Source organism: Lolium perenne, chromosome 1, assembly GCF_019359855.2.
Source record: "Lolium perenne isolate Kyuss_39 chromosome 1, Kyuss_2.0, whole genome shotgun sequence".
Classification (NCBI taxonomy): Eukaryota; Viridiplantae; Streptophyta; class Magnoliopsida; order Poales; family Poaceae; genus Lolium; species Lolium perenne.
The window spans coordinates 162,252,245-162,267,221 of NC_067244.2; the positions used below are offsets into that span (position 1 = coordinate 162,252,245).

At 44.0% G+C, this 14,977-nt stretch overlaps 1 long non-coding RNA gene across 1 annotated transcript; it reads right to left on the reverse strand.

Moving 5' to 3' along the window:
* Window positions 1–12,036: 12,036 nt before the first annotated feature.
* On the reverse strand, window positions 12,037–12,906 carry LOC127310551 (uncharacterized). Its single transcript, XR_007857390.1, has 2 exons — window positions 12,833–12,906; window positions 12,037–12,735 (listed from the first exon to the last, which is right to left on the reverse strand). It is a non-coding gene; the product is annotated as an uncharacterized lncRNA (long non-coding RNA).
* Window positions 12,907–14,977: the final 2,071 nt, after the last annotated feature.

Sequence of the window (14,977 nt, forward strand, 5' to 3'; positions counted from 1 at the left end):
TTATCAAAAGAGAGTTTAATATTGGGGATAAAGTCCTATTGTATCGGTCTCGTCTCAGATTCTTTGCAGGGAAATTACTCTCGAAATGGGAAGGACCATATGTTGTTGAGGAGGTGTATCGTTCAGGAGCAATTAAAATTAGTTCTCTCCAAGGCAATGCCACGCAAGTGGTGAATGGACAAAGACTCAAGCATTATATCTCAGGAGATTCTTATAATGTAGATGTTGATGTTATTCGAGTGGAAACACCGGAGGTTTTCATCAAAGGTCAAATTGACAGTCCGCCAGAACTCGACTTTGAATAGGTAACAGTACAGGTAATAAAAAGTTCGCGATTTACTTTCCGAACAATGTTTTTGCTGTTTTTGGAAAATATGAAAAATTACGAGATCGAAACGGAGTGAAAGAGACGCACGAGGGCGTGCCCTCACAGGCCGGCGCGGGCCCCAGCCTGGCCGCGCCGCCCTGTGAGCTGGCCCCCTCGTCGCCTCTTTCCGACTCTGGTTCGATCTGGTACTTTCCATTTGTTGCGAAAATTCCTGCTATATAATCCCCCGGACCCCTGGAGGTCCATATATCGTTTTCTCGACGTGTTTTGTTTTGAGCTGTTTCTGCCAGGTGTCTTTGATCTAGAGCACCATGGCCTCCGACAACAAGGGCAAAGGGCCTTCGAAGGAAGAAGTGAAAAGGGTGTCGTCAAAACAAGAGCAACAAGCTGTTGGGAGTAAGCAAATCTTGTTGGGATCTGTTGACACTCGGCGTTCTTTCTCTCATAACTTGCAGGGACCCTTACCACCTGCTCTTGGCCTCGACTCTTTCCCTGTGCTGGAAGAAGCTCTACGGACTACTGATGAGTTTTGTGGTCAATATCGGGCACTAAGAAGAGAAGTGGAGATACTCCAGGAGGAGAATTACCGACTCCGTAGAATGCTGGAATATTACTCGATACCCATCACAAGGTCGCCACCGCCAACTTCAGATAACAATGAATCTCTCCGAGTCTTAGTGCAGAATTGCCAAGCTGAGAAGCTGAAGCTGAAGGAGATCTGTAGGAAGCGCGGGAGGAATTCATCACCACCATCGCCAAAGGAGTAATTAATCATCGGTATTGGCATCCCCTTGGTTTGTTCCAAGCTTGGGGGAGTGCCGCGGTATCACATCATCACTACCTTTTACTTTTTACTATCAAGCAGTGTCATATCATGAGTAGGGAAGTTATCATATAAGATGGGTTGCAGTGTGGAAGTATCTCTCCTTTAGTTGGTTATCTATGTATCCCTTGGTGTGAGTTATCGTTATGAAATATTAATGAGAAGTCTTATCATTTACATATTGCACATCTTATTTTAGTTTGCAATCTCTATTATGTGATTGATCTTGTTGTTAGTATTGGCATCACTTTGGGAGTATTGAGTAAATCTATTTGGTTTTGGCAAACTTAGCATTGGTCAATAGCAACAACACTTTGAGTTTTGAGTAGAAAAGAGGAAATACATGTAGATATGTTATTATCTTTCTTGTTAGCTCATAGCTTATTATTCTGAAGTTAAAATTGTTTGTGCTTACAAATAAGATGCATGATTGTTTCTATCACATGTATATTCGTTTGTTTCCCTCAACTCTTATGCTTGCTAATTAACCTTGCTAGCCAAAGACCTGTACTGAGAGGGAATGCTTCTCGTGCGTCCAAACCTGAACCCAAACCTATGCCATTTGTGTCCACCATATCTACCTACTGCATGGTATTTCTCCGCCATTCCAAAGTAAATTGCTTGAGTGCTACCTTTAAAATTTCTATCCTTTACCTCTGCAATATATAGCTCATGGGACAAATAGCTTAAAAACTATCGTGGTGAAGAATATGTACTTATGTGTCTTATTTCTTAGTAAGTTGCTTGTTGAGCGGTAACCATGTTTTCTGGGGACGCCATCAACTCTTTTACCTTTGTTAAATATCATGTGAGTTGCTATGCATGTTCGTCTTGTCTGAAGTAAGGGCGGTTTTCACAATCAAATGGTTTGAGTATGCATACTGTTAGAGAAGAACATTGGGCCGCTAACTAAAGCCATGATTCATGGTGGAAGTTTCAGTATGGACAGCTAATCCTCAATCTCTTATGAGAATAATAATTGTTGTTGAATGCTTATGCATTAAAGAGGAGTCCATTATCTGTTGTCTATGTTGTCCCGGTATGGATGTCTAAGTTGAGAATAATCAAAAGCGAGAAATCCAATGCGAGCTTTCTCCTTAGACCTTTGTACAGGCGGCATAGAGGTACCCCTTTGTAACACTTGGTTGAAACATATGCTATGCAATGATAATCTGTGTTAATCCAAGCTAATTAGGACAAGGTGCGAGCACTATTAGTATACTATGCATGAGGCTTGCAACTTATAAGATGTCTTATACATAACACATATGCTTTATTACTACCGTTGACAAAATTGTTTCTTGTTTTCAAAATGAAAAGCTCTAGCACATAAATAGTAATCCATGCTTCCCTCTGTGAAGGGTCTGTCTCTTACTTTATGTTGAGTCAGTAAAACCTATTTCCCTCCATCTTAAGCAAGCATTTGAGTTGTTGGATCCAACCATCTATATTGTGATATATTTAGTCATGCCTTTTATTCTTCCTTGTTTAGTACAAGTTTTATCTGAATGAATATAGCTTTGAAAGTTATCAATGATTACTATGATTGAGTATGCAAGTTTACCATAAGCTTTAATATGAAAGCGTTGCTCCATAGATAAGTATAATCTGTTAACTGTTCTCTGACCAAGAACAAAGTTTGCCATCACCAACTATGATTTCTTATGCACCTTTATTTGTGATTACCTTATACTTGTTTCAAGTTGAGTTATATGAGGAAGTTGTTCACTAGAATGTCTTGTGTGAATGAATATGATGCTTCTTGTCCGTATTTGATTTATCGACTCTTCACTCCATAAACATGTGGTCCTGTTTACCGAGTTCAGTTTCGCTTGGGGACAAGCGAAGTCTAAGCTTGGGGGGAGTTGATACGTCCAATTTGCATCACTATTTTATATCATAATTTGTTGTTATTCATTGATATATTTCATATTTGGAGATGATACTTATGTTATTTCATCTATTTTGCATGTTTCATGATTATTGGAGGATCGCGCACCGGAGCTAGGATTCTGCTGGAAAAAGCACCGTCAGAATGCAATATTTCGGAAGATCAACAATTGACGGGAATTATACGAAAAATCCTATTTTTCCAGATTACGAAGGGAGCCAGAAGGGGGAGCCGAGGAGGGCCGCCATGGGCCCCCCTCACAGGCCGGCGCGGGCCCTGCCCTGGCCGCGCCGCCCTGTGAGGAGGGGGCCCACAGCCCCCCCTCGCCTCCTTTTCTTCGCGTACTCCTTCGTCCCGAAAACCTAAGCTCCAGGGGTACGTCGCGAAGGGTCACAGCCGCCTCTGCGGGGCGGAGAACACCAGAGAGAAAAGAGCTCTTCGGCGGGCAGGAATCTGCCGGTGAAACTCCCTCCCGGAGGGGGAAATCGACGCCATCGTCACCGTCATCGAGCTGGACATCATCTCCATCATCATCGTCATCATCTCCATCATCATCACCGCCATCTCCACCGCTGCACCTCGTCACCGCTGTAACAATTCGGGTTGGATCTTGATTGTTTGATAGGAGAAACTCTCCCGGTGTTGATTTCTACTTGTTATTGATGCTATTGAGTGAAACCATTGAACCAAGGTTTATGTTCAGATTGTTATTCATCATCATATCACCTCTGATCATGTTCCATATGATGTCTCGTGAGTAGTTCGTTTAGTTCTTGAGGACATGGGTAAAGTCTAAATGTTAGTAGTGAATTATGGTTGAGTAGTATTCAATGTTATGATATTTAAGTTGTGGTGTTATTCTTCTAGTGGTGTCGTGTGAACGTCGACTACACGACACTTCACCATTTATGGGCCTAGGTAAATGCATCCTGTACTCGTTTGCCAATTGCGGGGTTGCCGGAGTGACAGAAACCTGAGCCCCCGTTGGTATATCGATGCAGGAGGGATAGCAGGATCTCAGAGTTTAAGGCTGTGGTTAGATTTATCTTAATTACTTTCTTGTAGTTGCGGATGCTTGCAAGGGGTATAATCACAAGTATGTATTAGTCCTAGGAAGGGCGGTACATTAGCATAGGTTCACCCACACAACACTTATCAAAACAATGAAGATTAATCAGCCGTATGAAGCGAAAGCACTAGACTAAAATCCCGTGTGTCCTCAAGAACGTTTGGTCATTATAAGTAAACAAACCGGCTTGTCCTTTGTGCTAAAAAGGATTGGGCCACTCGCTGCAATTATTACTCTCGCACTTTACTTACTCGTACTTTATTCATCTGTTACATCAAAACCCCCTGAATACTTGTCTGTGAGCATTTACAGTGAATCCTTCATCGAAACTGCTTGTCAACACCTTCTGCTCCTCGTTGGGATCGACATTCTTACTTATCGAAGATACTACGATACACCCCCTATAATTGTGGGTCATCATGCATACTTCCGCAACGCACGGGGAGTGAGGCAAGGGGGCCCATTATCCCCACTCCTGTTTGACTTCATGGCTGACTTCTTGGCAACGATTTTATCTCGTGCCAAGGAGGCGGGGCACCTACAGGGGATAGTGCCACACCTCATTCCGAGTGGAGTTACTCATCTCCAATACGCGGATGACACTATGGTCATGATTGAACCAGCGCAACTGGGAATTGCGAACCTTAAATTTCTTCTTGTTTGCTTTGAGAACATGTCCGGGCTGAAGATAAATTTCAACAAAAGCGAGGTCATTGTGATGGGGGTCTCCGATGACGAGAGACATAGGGTGGCAGATGCGTTGAATTGCAAGCTAGGGAGCTTTCCCATCCGTTACGTGGGCTTGCCGGTTAGTGACAAAAAGCTTTCACAGTGGTGGATTGGTTTTTCCTCACTGAAAAGGTTGGCCATAGGGTGGAGCCATGGCAAGCGCTCTTGCTGGCGTCAGCTAGGATGCTAGAACTGACTAACTCATGTCTATCGAGCCTCCCAATGTTCATCATGGGGCTCTACCTTCTCTACGATGCGACGCATGGGGCTATGAACGCGTCTCAAGCCCGATTCTTTTGGGAAGGGGTGGGCAACAAGCGCAAATATCACATGGTGGATTGGGCCACCGTATGTAATCCTAAAGCGTTTGGGGGTCTAGGAATCCTCAATACAAAAGCCATGAACATTTCTTTCATGCTGTAATGGATCTAGAAAATTTACCAAGGTGAGGAGGGCCTTTGGGCAGACCTCATTAGGGCTAAGTATCTTGACGACAAAGACTTGTTCTCCCCAAAGGTTCCAACGAGAGGGTCTCAAGTTTGGAACGCGATCCAGAAGGTGAAATGGCACTTTAAGCTGGGGGCACGCCACCGAGTCCGGGATGGGAGACGAACATACTTCTGGTTGGATTGGTGGATGGGGAAGGGACCTCTCTGTTTGCTTTTCCCTCGATTGTTCGCCTGCTGTGACAATCACTTCGCCATTGTGGTCGGAGTGAGGACGGAAGAGGGATGGAGCATTAGGTTCAGGAGAACCTTCGGTATAGGCGAGGTAGTCGAATGAGAGAACCTCTGCAGAATCTTCAATCCGTACCCCTTCGAAGGGGGGGGGGGAGGTCCAGGTGTCTTGGGCACTGGAGCCTTCCGGGGTTCTTTCCACACACTCGATGTACCTCAGACTGTCGCAAGGGGCGTCTGTCATGTACTTCAAGGATGTTTGGTGAATGAGGGTTCCGCCCAAGATCAGAGTCTTCCTTTGGCAAATGATCAGGGGGAAGCTCCCGTCTGCTGAGCAGGTGGCTAAGAAACGTGGGCCATCTGACGGAAGTTGTGCTATGTGTGGCATGCTTGAGGACTGCGATCATATCTTCTTCACATGTCACCTTGCCAGGTTTCTGTGGGCAGGGGTAAGGGAATTCCTCCCATGCAATTTGAATCCAACAGGGGTTGGCGAGTTCATCGCAATAGTTCAAGGTCTCTTCAGACCTCTCCGTAGGTTAGCTTGGTTCGCTTTCGTAGCCCTAGGATGGACGCTTTGGAATACACGCAACAAGCTAGCTATCGATGGGAAGGTGATCGGACATCCAGCTGACGTACTCTTCACCATGTCTATTCACATGCAGAGCTAGAGGGTTCTGGTCAGACAACAGGATAGGGACCTTCTGGACGAGGCACTGGGCGAGCTTAGGAGGCTCTACGCGAGGATGGGAACGGAGGACACCTAACTATTTCTATTGTTATGTCGTCTTTATTTTCTTGATGTGGAGGTTTGTGCCGCGGATTCTGCTAGTCCCACCATGTGATGAAAAGCAGTGAAAAAGACTCCCAGTGATGGCAGAAATTGCGCTTTTCCTTCGATCGTTCGTTCCTGCTCACCAGCTTTTGACAATAGTTTGGCATGCATGCGCGGAGGCAATGCCTAAAAATTGCATGCTATATCAGACTACAACAAGGCTTATCCACTGTTTTCATACTGTATTAAATCTCGTGATCAAAATATGAGTATTTTTTTTCAACACGACCTCACTACATAAAACCTGGCAGCTACTCACAATTAATTAGGAAACTAGGATCTAATTAATCTAGCAATTGGTTGTATTATATAATAACTAGACATAATCAATCTGGGAATTACCCGGATGAATCTGGCGGTTATCGCTAACTAATTGTGCAATTACCACTAATCAAATACATGAGTACGTAATATGGCAACTGGACTAATTAATCTGGAGGTACGGTTACCGCTAACTAATTGTGCAATCACTACTAAGACTAGCCATAATGGGAGTATCATAGGTAGTATCATGCATTCCATGCATGTAAAATGCTGATGTGGCAGTGCAATTAAGGATGAGAGAGAGGGTACTAGTATCATAGGTAGATACTGTATCATAGCACATACTACTAGAAAAATTAATGTCAAGTAAATCTTGTACATATATTTGCATTGAGATTCTACAAAACAATTAATATATGAAGACTATGATACTAGTATATGATACCATGCATTGTGGAGATAGTAATATCTAGTAGTATCATACGCATGATACTTCTATATGATACTATGCATTGTGACTAGTCTAATTAAATCCAGGAATAGCTAATATGGCAACTGGACTAATTAATCCGGCAATTACAAGACAATTGCACCTAATTAACCTGGCAAAAATAGGTCCCTATTTCATAAGCAGATGAACAACCATTCTCTTCCTCTTGTCCGGTAGCTCCATGTGCTCGCTGGCGCGAGCGTCCCCGTAGTCACCGGCCATGACCTCTTCTCTTGCGCCTCCCCACAGGTTCCTCCACCTCTCGGCGCGGCACCTCCCCGCTTGCTGCTGGACGACGACCACCACCTCCTCGCCGGAGTTTTCACCGACGGAAAACTTCGAAATGTGCCGCCTCCTCGCACGCTTGGCTCCATGCGCTCGTCGGCATGCATCTCCGCTGCGTCCTCACACGGCGGCGACCTCCCCCACTGCTGCGTCCTCACACGGTAGCGACCTCCCCCGGTGCTGCGTCCTCGCCTCCTCGGTGGCGGACGGCCTCCCCGACAGCTGCGTGCTCGGCGGCGACCGTCTCCCGCGCTGTTGTGTTCTCGGCGGCGGCATCCTCCTCCTCTCTTCGCTTCCCGGTGCGGTGCTATTTTCGTGGTGGTTTCAGAGAGAGGGAGGTAGAATGTGTGATGGAGCTTGCGAGAGGATAAGGTAGTGACCGGATAAGATGCAATCGCTCCTTAAGCTAGCGATGTGTTTTTCTTAATCGTAAAGCGCCGCACGGACGCTGAGTTATGCGGCGTCTTCGGTTAGATTTTCCCTTAAATCATTTGCTTCAAGCCGTCAGCGGCAAGAGACTCAGATATTTTAGCTAGTAGATGGTGATCGCTCCCTATAAATAGTTGCCGCAGCTCACTCATTCGCTCACCCGAGGCTACATACACAACACAGTCAATAGTTAGAAACATAGATAGGTCATTTTTTTTTTAGAGCAACCACATATTTCATTAATCGAAAACCAAGTTACATAAAGCAACATATGTGGAAACTAAAAGACAAACCGGAATTCAGGATAGATAGGTCATGTTGATAAGAGAGAGAAGTTGCTATGCATATGCTGAGAAGTCTAGGGAAAGATGTCGCAACATAGAAAAGCTTAATCATATACATACTACCTCCGTCCCGGTTCATAGGGCTTGCGTATATCCCTAGGTTCTAAATTTGACCAACATAATATCAACTATATAATATAAAAATTATACCATTAGAAAGTACAACATTTAAGCTTTCTAATGATATATAATTTGTAATATATATTTCATACTGTATTATCATTGCTAAATTTATAATATAGGAATACGCGCAAGTCCTATGAACTGGAACATGGAGTAGAGTATATATATGCATAGGCGTGTTTGAGCGACATGGATATTATTAACGTGGATCACGTTCTTTCTTTACCAAGGCAAGTAGTTGTTCTTCTTTTGATTATGCTACACTAGTGAAAAAGGGCCTTTAGTCCCGGTTCACAACGGGCTTTAGTCCCGGTTGTGCAACCGGGACTAAAGGGTCACGATTAAAGGCCCCCCCTTTAGTCTCGGTTGCTTACGAACCGGGACTAAAGGTCCATCCACGTGGGCGGCTGGCGTGCGCTAGGGCGAAGGACCTTTAGTCCCGGTTTGTAACACGAACCGGGACTAAAGGCTATTTCGTTAATTTTATTTTTATTTTTTTAGGTTTCTAATTATTTTTCACTCCCTCTTTTTTTTCTATTTTTCAGAATTTCTATTATTTCAGTTATTTACATAGTTTAGTGTCTAACTGCAATTATCTCTAGTTAAATTACTTACTCGTGGTCACACTTCCCGCTCGGTCACCCATCCTCCCACACTAGCACACTTAACTTCCGAGTTCCATTTCGTCCCGCATCCAAGTGCTTCGCGCACATGTATGTGATACTAGTATCATATCAATCCTGTTAATATGTTGGTTGATGTCACATTTATTTATTGTTTGAATTTCAAATAATTCTTTTAATAAACAAAAGTAATGATGTAATAATAATCTTGAATAAATAAATAAACATTAACTTTTTAATTTGTATTTTTTTTGCCAAACCTAAAAATTTAAAAATCTAAAAGGGTAAAAGTAATAGTAATCTTTATGCATGATACAATTATTAATTTTAATTTTTAAAAAATAAAAAAATCTGTAATTTATAGCAAAAACTAAAATCTTCCTGCTTTCGTATTTTCATTTGGAATTTTGAGAATCTGAAAATTGGCTGACGGGTAAATCCTGGTGAATTCGGATGTAACTTTTTCCCAGGATTTTTTTGATATATTATACGTTTTTCCCGACGTCGTATGCAAAAGTTATTGCGGTTTTACCATTTTTTAAATTTTTTTTTGCAAAAAAAGTGAAAATTCGAATTTCTTAATTTCTCCGAATAGTAGGTTGCATAACATACAAGAATCTAAAAACAAATTTTTTTTTGAATTTTCTATCATTTTCTTTTGTATTTTACAAAGCAAAAAAGGCGATCCAAGGGGGGTGCAGGGTGCGTGGGGAGTGAAAAATCTGGAAAAACCTTTAGTCCCGATTGGGGACACCAACCGCGACTAAAGGGCCCCTTTAGTCGCGGTTGGTGTCCCCAACCGGGACTAAAGGTTTTTCCGCCGGCCGCATCCCTCCATAGCCCTTTAGTCCCGGTTGGTGTTACCAACCGCGACTAAAGGGGTACCCTTTCGTCTCGGATGGAGCATTAGTCGCGGGTTGCCTCCCGAACCGCGACTAAAGCCCCCTTTAGTGGCGGTTCTAATATTTCCGGGAATAATGGGGGTGGACGGAAGCCTCTTTTTCTACTAGTGCTAGTAGCTTATCTACTAATTCCTTATTTCCATCTCAGATGTATCTCCTTTCAGATCATGCAATCTTTGTTATCCTATTATTATTGTTGCACCATGATTCTTGATTATGTTTGATCTTATGATGTGGAGAGAGACGGGTAGTCTTCTCCGGCTTGTTGGAATCGTGTATTCTGCGGGATCTCATGTGGAGCCTTGAGGCTATTGTATTTACCTCAAGATAGTGATTGTATCACTTCTCCTGCTATCTTAGTTTTTCGGTATTGGTATCACGACGGCAAACATATTGTACCGATCACAGTTCAGGTATGGGACTGTCTGTGTTCTCCGCTAGGGACGGCCTCTGTTCGGGAACGTGTCGGTGATGGATCCGTAGGAGCGACCGACATTAGTAGGAGTGTCCGGGTTTTAGCGGGTAAAAGGGCATTGCTTGGCTAGCGAAGGTGAAGCTAGTCAAAACTGTTGATGTCGGAGTACCCCCTCTGCAGAGTGTAAAAGTGTGGATATTCACCCCTGTGACTCCCGGGTTGGGAAGCTTGCTGTCATGTGTGATGCCAATCATTTCCGGTCCATCTCTGTTAAATTTATCTTCTGTGTTCTATAATCGTTTCTGTGTCCATTTCTATTAAATACCTCATTGATATCCTTTCGAGTCCTGCTAATCCTTTGATGATCTTTTTCTTCCGTTGTATCTACTTGCTGAGTATACCCTCATACTCACCCTTGCCATCTCTACCTTTTTGCAGAAGTGAGCATGTTTGAAGATGATTGCAAAGCGTAGGCGTAGTACTACGGGAAAGGGAAATAAATATTGTATCTTGATTTGTGTATTAGAAAAGATAATGAATAAAGTGTTGTTTTAGCTTCATAAATATGCGTTCTTTTGAGCCTTACATGTTTATAATCGCGAGGTTATAAATATGTGGCGTTGTCACGACTAGACCCGATTTCGGGGCGTGACAATTTAGTGGTATCAGAGCTTAAGCTAATAAAAAAACTAAAATTTTGAAACTAATATGGGATAACGAGGTAGTTTAGCACGTAAGTTAGAATCGATTGGATCTAGTATTTTCATTCCTTTTGTTGGATGCCTTTGATTGCAGTAGCTTAGTAGTATCTAGTATTCTATTGCCATGATTTTATGATCTGCTAAAACTCGTATGATGTTTGCAGTTTTTTGTAGAAACACTAGTATATTATGGATATATATATATATATAGTTGTTTGCATCTTTTAATCTATATCACACATGTTAGTTTCTGGAAAAAAATACTTGTTTTTGTGTTGAATTTCGGGGACGAAATTCAAATAAGTGGGTAGAATGTGATAACCCGAAATTTCAGGTTATTATTTATTTTGACTGAAATAATTTTCAGCTTCTAATTGTTTATATCTCTCTATTTTTGTAGTAGTTAAATTAGATGCTAATCTGGTTTAAGAAAATGAAGTATCTAAATGGCAATATGCTTGACTTGTTTTTGCATTCGATGGAGCTAATTAGAAGTAGCTACCTGCTAGTTGTGTATTAGTACTAGATGTACTTAGACGAGACAGGGAAAGAAATGCATTTTTCTTTGGGCTGATGGAGTCGGCTTGGTTCATGTTTGGCTCTTAATTATTGAAGATGGGATGTGGCTTCTTGCTTGGTGGCAGACTAGGCAAGTCCTACCTGGAGTCTTGCATGGTAGCAACCTGTGAAGTATTGACACGTAGGTACACTGGATTCGTCCTTCACTCACGCGAGGGCTAGCACATAGACGTCTTTAAATCATTTGCTTCAAGCGGTCAGCGGCAAGCGACTCAGATATTTTAGCTAGTAGATGGTGATCGCTCCGACCCGCACGTTTGGAACCCGGCTACGCATGAGGCCTAAATTAGAAGCATCAATGTGTGCTTTTAGATTCACACTTAATATAGCAGCTAATTAATACAGTTGAATACGAGATGAAATACAGCGAGTGTTAACGAAAATGTCAGAGTATTAGTACTAGAAAACAAAATTTGTCAGCCAGTACAATGCTAAGAAAACTTGTAACATACTAATTATAACTCTAAATAGTCAAACTGAGACAATTTAGTATGACACAAACTTCATTCTAAGTTCCTCCTAAGGAAAATACCAAGGAATCAGATTTGTGCATTGTTATTTGAGACCTCTGTTTACAAATCATATTTGTGCATTTTCTACAGATTGTTGCAAAAATATCATCAACAATTTTAACACCGAAAAACAGAACCATCTATACAAGAAATGACTCGTCATAGTTGATACAGAGAAGCTCATGTTCACCCGAGAAACATACACCGGAGCAAACTCACTCCAGATTTGTGACAACAGTTTAGAGCAGTCTAGATTCAACACAAATTCATAGAGATATCCATGAATCAGAAGCAAATCCGGAAAAAACTCCGCAAATATGAGCAGAACGAAAGAAAATCAAGAACAAAAAAGGATCGAGATCGGACATGACAAAAACATGGATAGAATGAGCGCCATGAAGCACTCCCGTGGATCAGCGGATGTCGTCGGCGCGGTGGAGTTCCTCCGCTCTTGGCCATCTCCGCCCCACCTTACCTCCACCTTCCCGACCTCCATCACCTCCTCCTGGCCAGCGATGGAGAAGACCGTGCCTTGCTCCCGACGAGGTCCTCCAGCCAAAATCAGTGGACTCCCTCGCCGCCCCTTGACCCAGCCGGTTCTGGTTGAGGAGTCAGACGGGCAAGCTCCGGACGCGCGTTCAGGCGGAGCACGGCCCGTCACCCAGGCTAACGGAGGCGACCTGCTTGATTAATGCGAGGGGGGAGAGGGGATGCGGCTGGGGAAAAGGTGGGGAAGGAAGGAGGAAGGGGGCAGAGGATTTAATGCTAATTAAGTGCATGTCGGTGATTAAGGAATATATACACATTCTATACCTGCTGAAAATACAGACTTATTAGCCGCGTGGCGCTCTTTGATTAGCTGCGTTTTCATCCTCGCCCGTCCCCGGGTTCCGTTAGCTATTCTCGGTGATCGCTCCCTATAAATAGCTGCCGCAGCTCACTCATTCGCTCACCCGAGGCTACATACACCACACAGTTAATAGTTAGAGACATAGATAGGTCATGTTGATAAGGGCATCTCCAGCGGCGCGATGTATTTCGGACGCCCAAATTGTCCGCGGGTGTCCGTTTGTGTCGTCTGGCGGACGCCAAAATGACCGCGACGGCGAAATGTTCGTTTGCGTCGGGGGGCTACCTCCAGCGGTCTGACGCATTTTGGAGATGCAAGTGTTTTTTGGTGCTACTTCTTTTCATTTTTGTTGAATGAGCAAGTTATACGCGAAAAAGTAGTACTCAATGATGTCATGTTGCTCCAATCGAATAGATTATAGCCTAAACAATTTACCGGATACTTCAATCGAATAGATTCAAATATATTTAACATACAAAGAAGAACAAATTTAAAAACATATAAACTAAAACTAAATTTTGGCCTTCTTGTTAGAAGGCCCTGCCTCGTCGTCCAAACTCCTGCGCCTCTTGCTTGTCACCTCCTCGTCGGAAGAGGAACTGGAGGACGCGCCCGTCGAGGAGTTGAAACTGGAAGAAATGGCGTCTTCGTCGTCGTCGGTGAACGGACGACGACGCGCCACCCGCGCCAGCGCCCTTGTCCGGGCCCTGGACTTCTTCCTTGCCGCCGCCTTGTCGTCCGCCGCCTCCTGCGCCTCCAACCAGGCCAACTTGGTGTCGGAGTCCTCCTCCTCCTCCTGCCCCTCCTCCTCGTCCTGGCCTTCGCTGGCATTGCCGCCTCCGTCCTCCTCCTCACTCGGCATGGAGGCAAGGTCGCTGGGCGTGGAGCCCGGATCGCTTGGCGTCGCAGGGGATTCCCACCAATGCAGAAATTTGGGCGACTTGCCCTCGCTCTCTGAGTCGGACGGCAGCGTGTAGTCGCTCATGGCGTGCCGGTGTTGGAGAAGAAGAAGAAGAAGAAGAGGAAGAAGAAGGAGGCGGTTGAAGTTACCGTAGACGCAGGGGTTATAATCTGCGGGGATTAACGGCGGCGCGTATAACGAAGAGGCCGGCGGTTGCTCTTCCGCGGCGGTTCGGCGCTCCATTGCGGCGGTTGATCGGCGGGGTTGCCACACCGGCGCGCCTTGTGAATTCGAGGCCGATAGAACCTGGGTCGCTGCCATGAGCGCCCGTGGGGAAGCGAGCGGACGCTAGGCGCGACCGCGGAGACGCAAACCTGGCGCATATTTGGACTAGGTTTGCGTCTCCGCGGATGGCTCGGTCACTTTGCGTCGCCCCGCTAGAGGTGGTGCCAGACGCATTTCCGATCCGCGTGGAACGGTTGCTCAGCGTCCGTTTGCGTCGCGCCGCTGGAGATGCCCTAAGAGAGAGAAGTTGCTATGCATATGATGAGGAGTTTAGGGAAAGATGCTGCAGCATAGAAAAGCTTAATCATATACATACTAACTTCGTCCCGGTTCATAGGGTTTGCGTATATCCCTAGGTTCTAAATTTGACCAACACTATATCAATTGTATAATACAAAAATTATATCATTAGAAAGTACAACATTTAATCTTTCTAATGATATATATTTTGTAATATATATTTCATATTATCATTGCTAAATTTACGATCTAGGAATACGCGCAAGTCCTATGAACCGGAACGGAGGGAGTAGAGTATATATATGCATAGGCGTGTTTGAGCGGCATGGATATTATTAACGTGGATCACGTTCTTTCTTTACCAAGGCAAGTAGTTGTTCTTCTTTTGATTATGCTAGTAGCTTATCTACTAGTTTCTTATTTCCATCACAGATATATCTCCTTTCAGATCATGCAATCTTTGTTATCCTATTATTATTGTTGCACCATGATTCTTGATTATGTTTGATCTTATGTTGTGGAGAGAGACGGGTAGTCTTCTCCAGCTTGTTGGAATCGCGTAATCCGCGGGATCTCATGTGGAGCCTTGAGGCTATTGTATTTACCTCAAGATAGTGATTGTATCACTTATCCTGCTATCTTAGTCTTTCGGTATTGGTATCACGATGGCAAACATATTGTA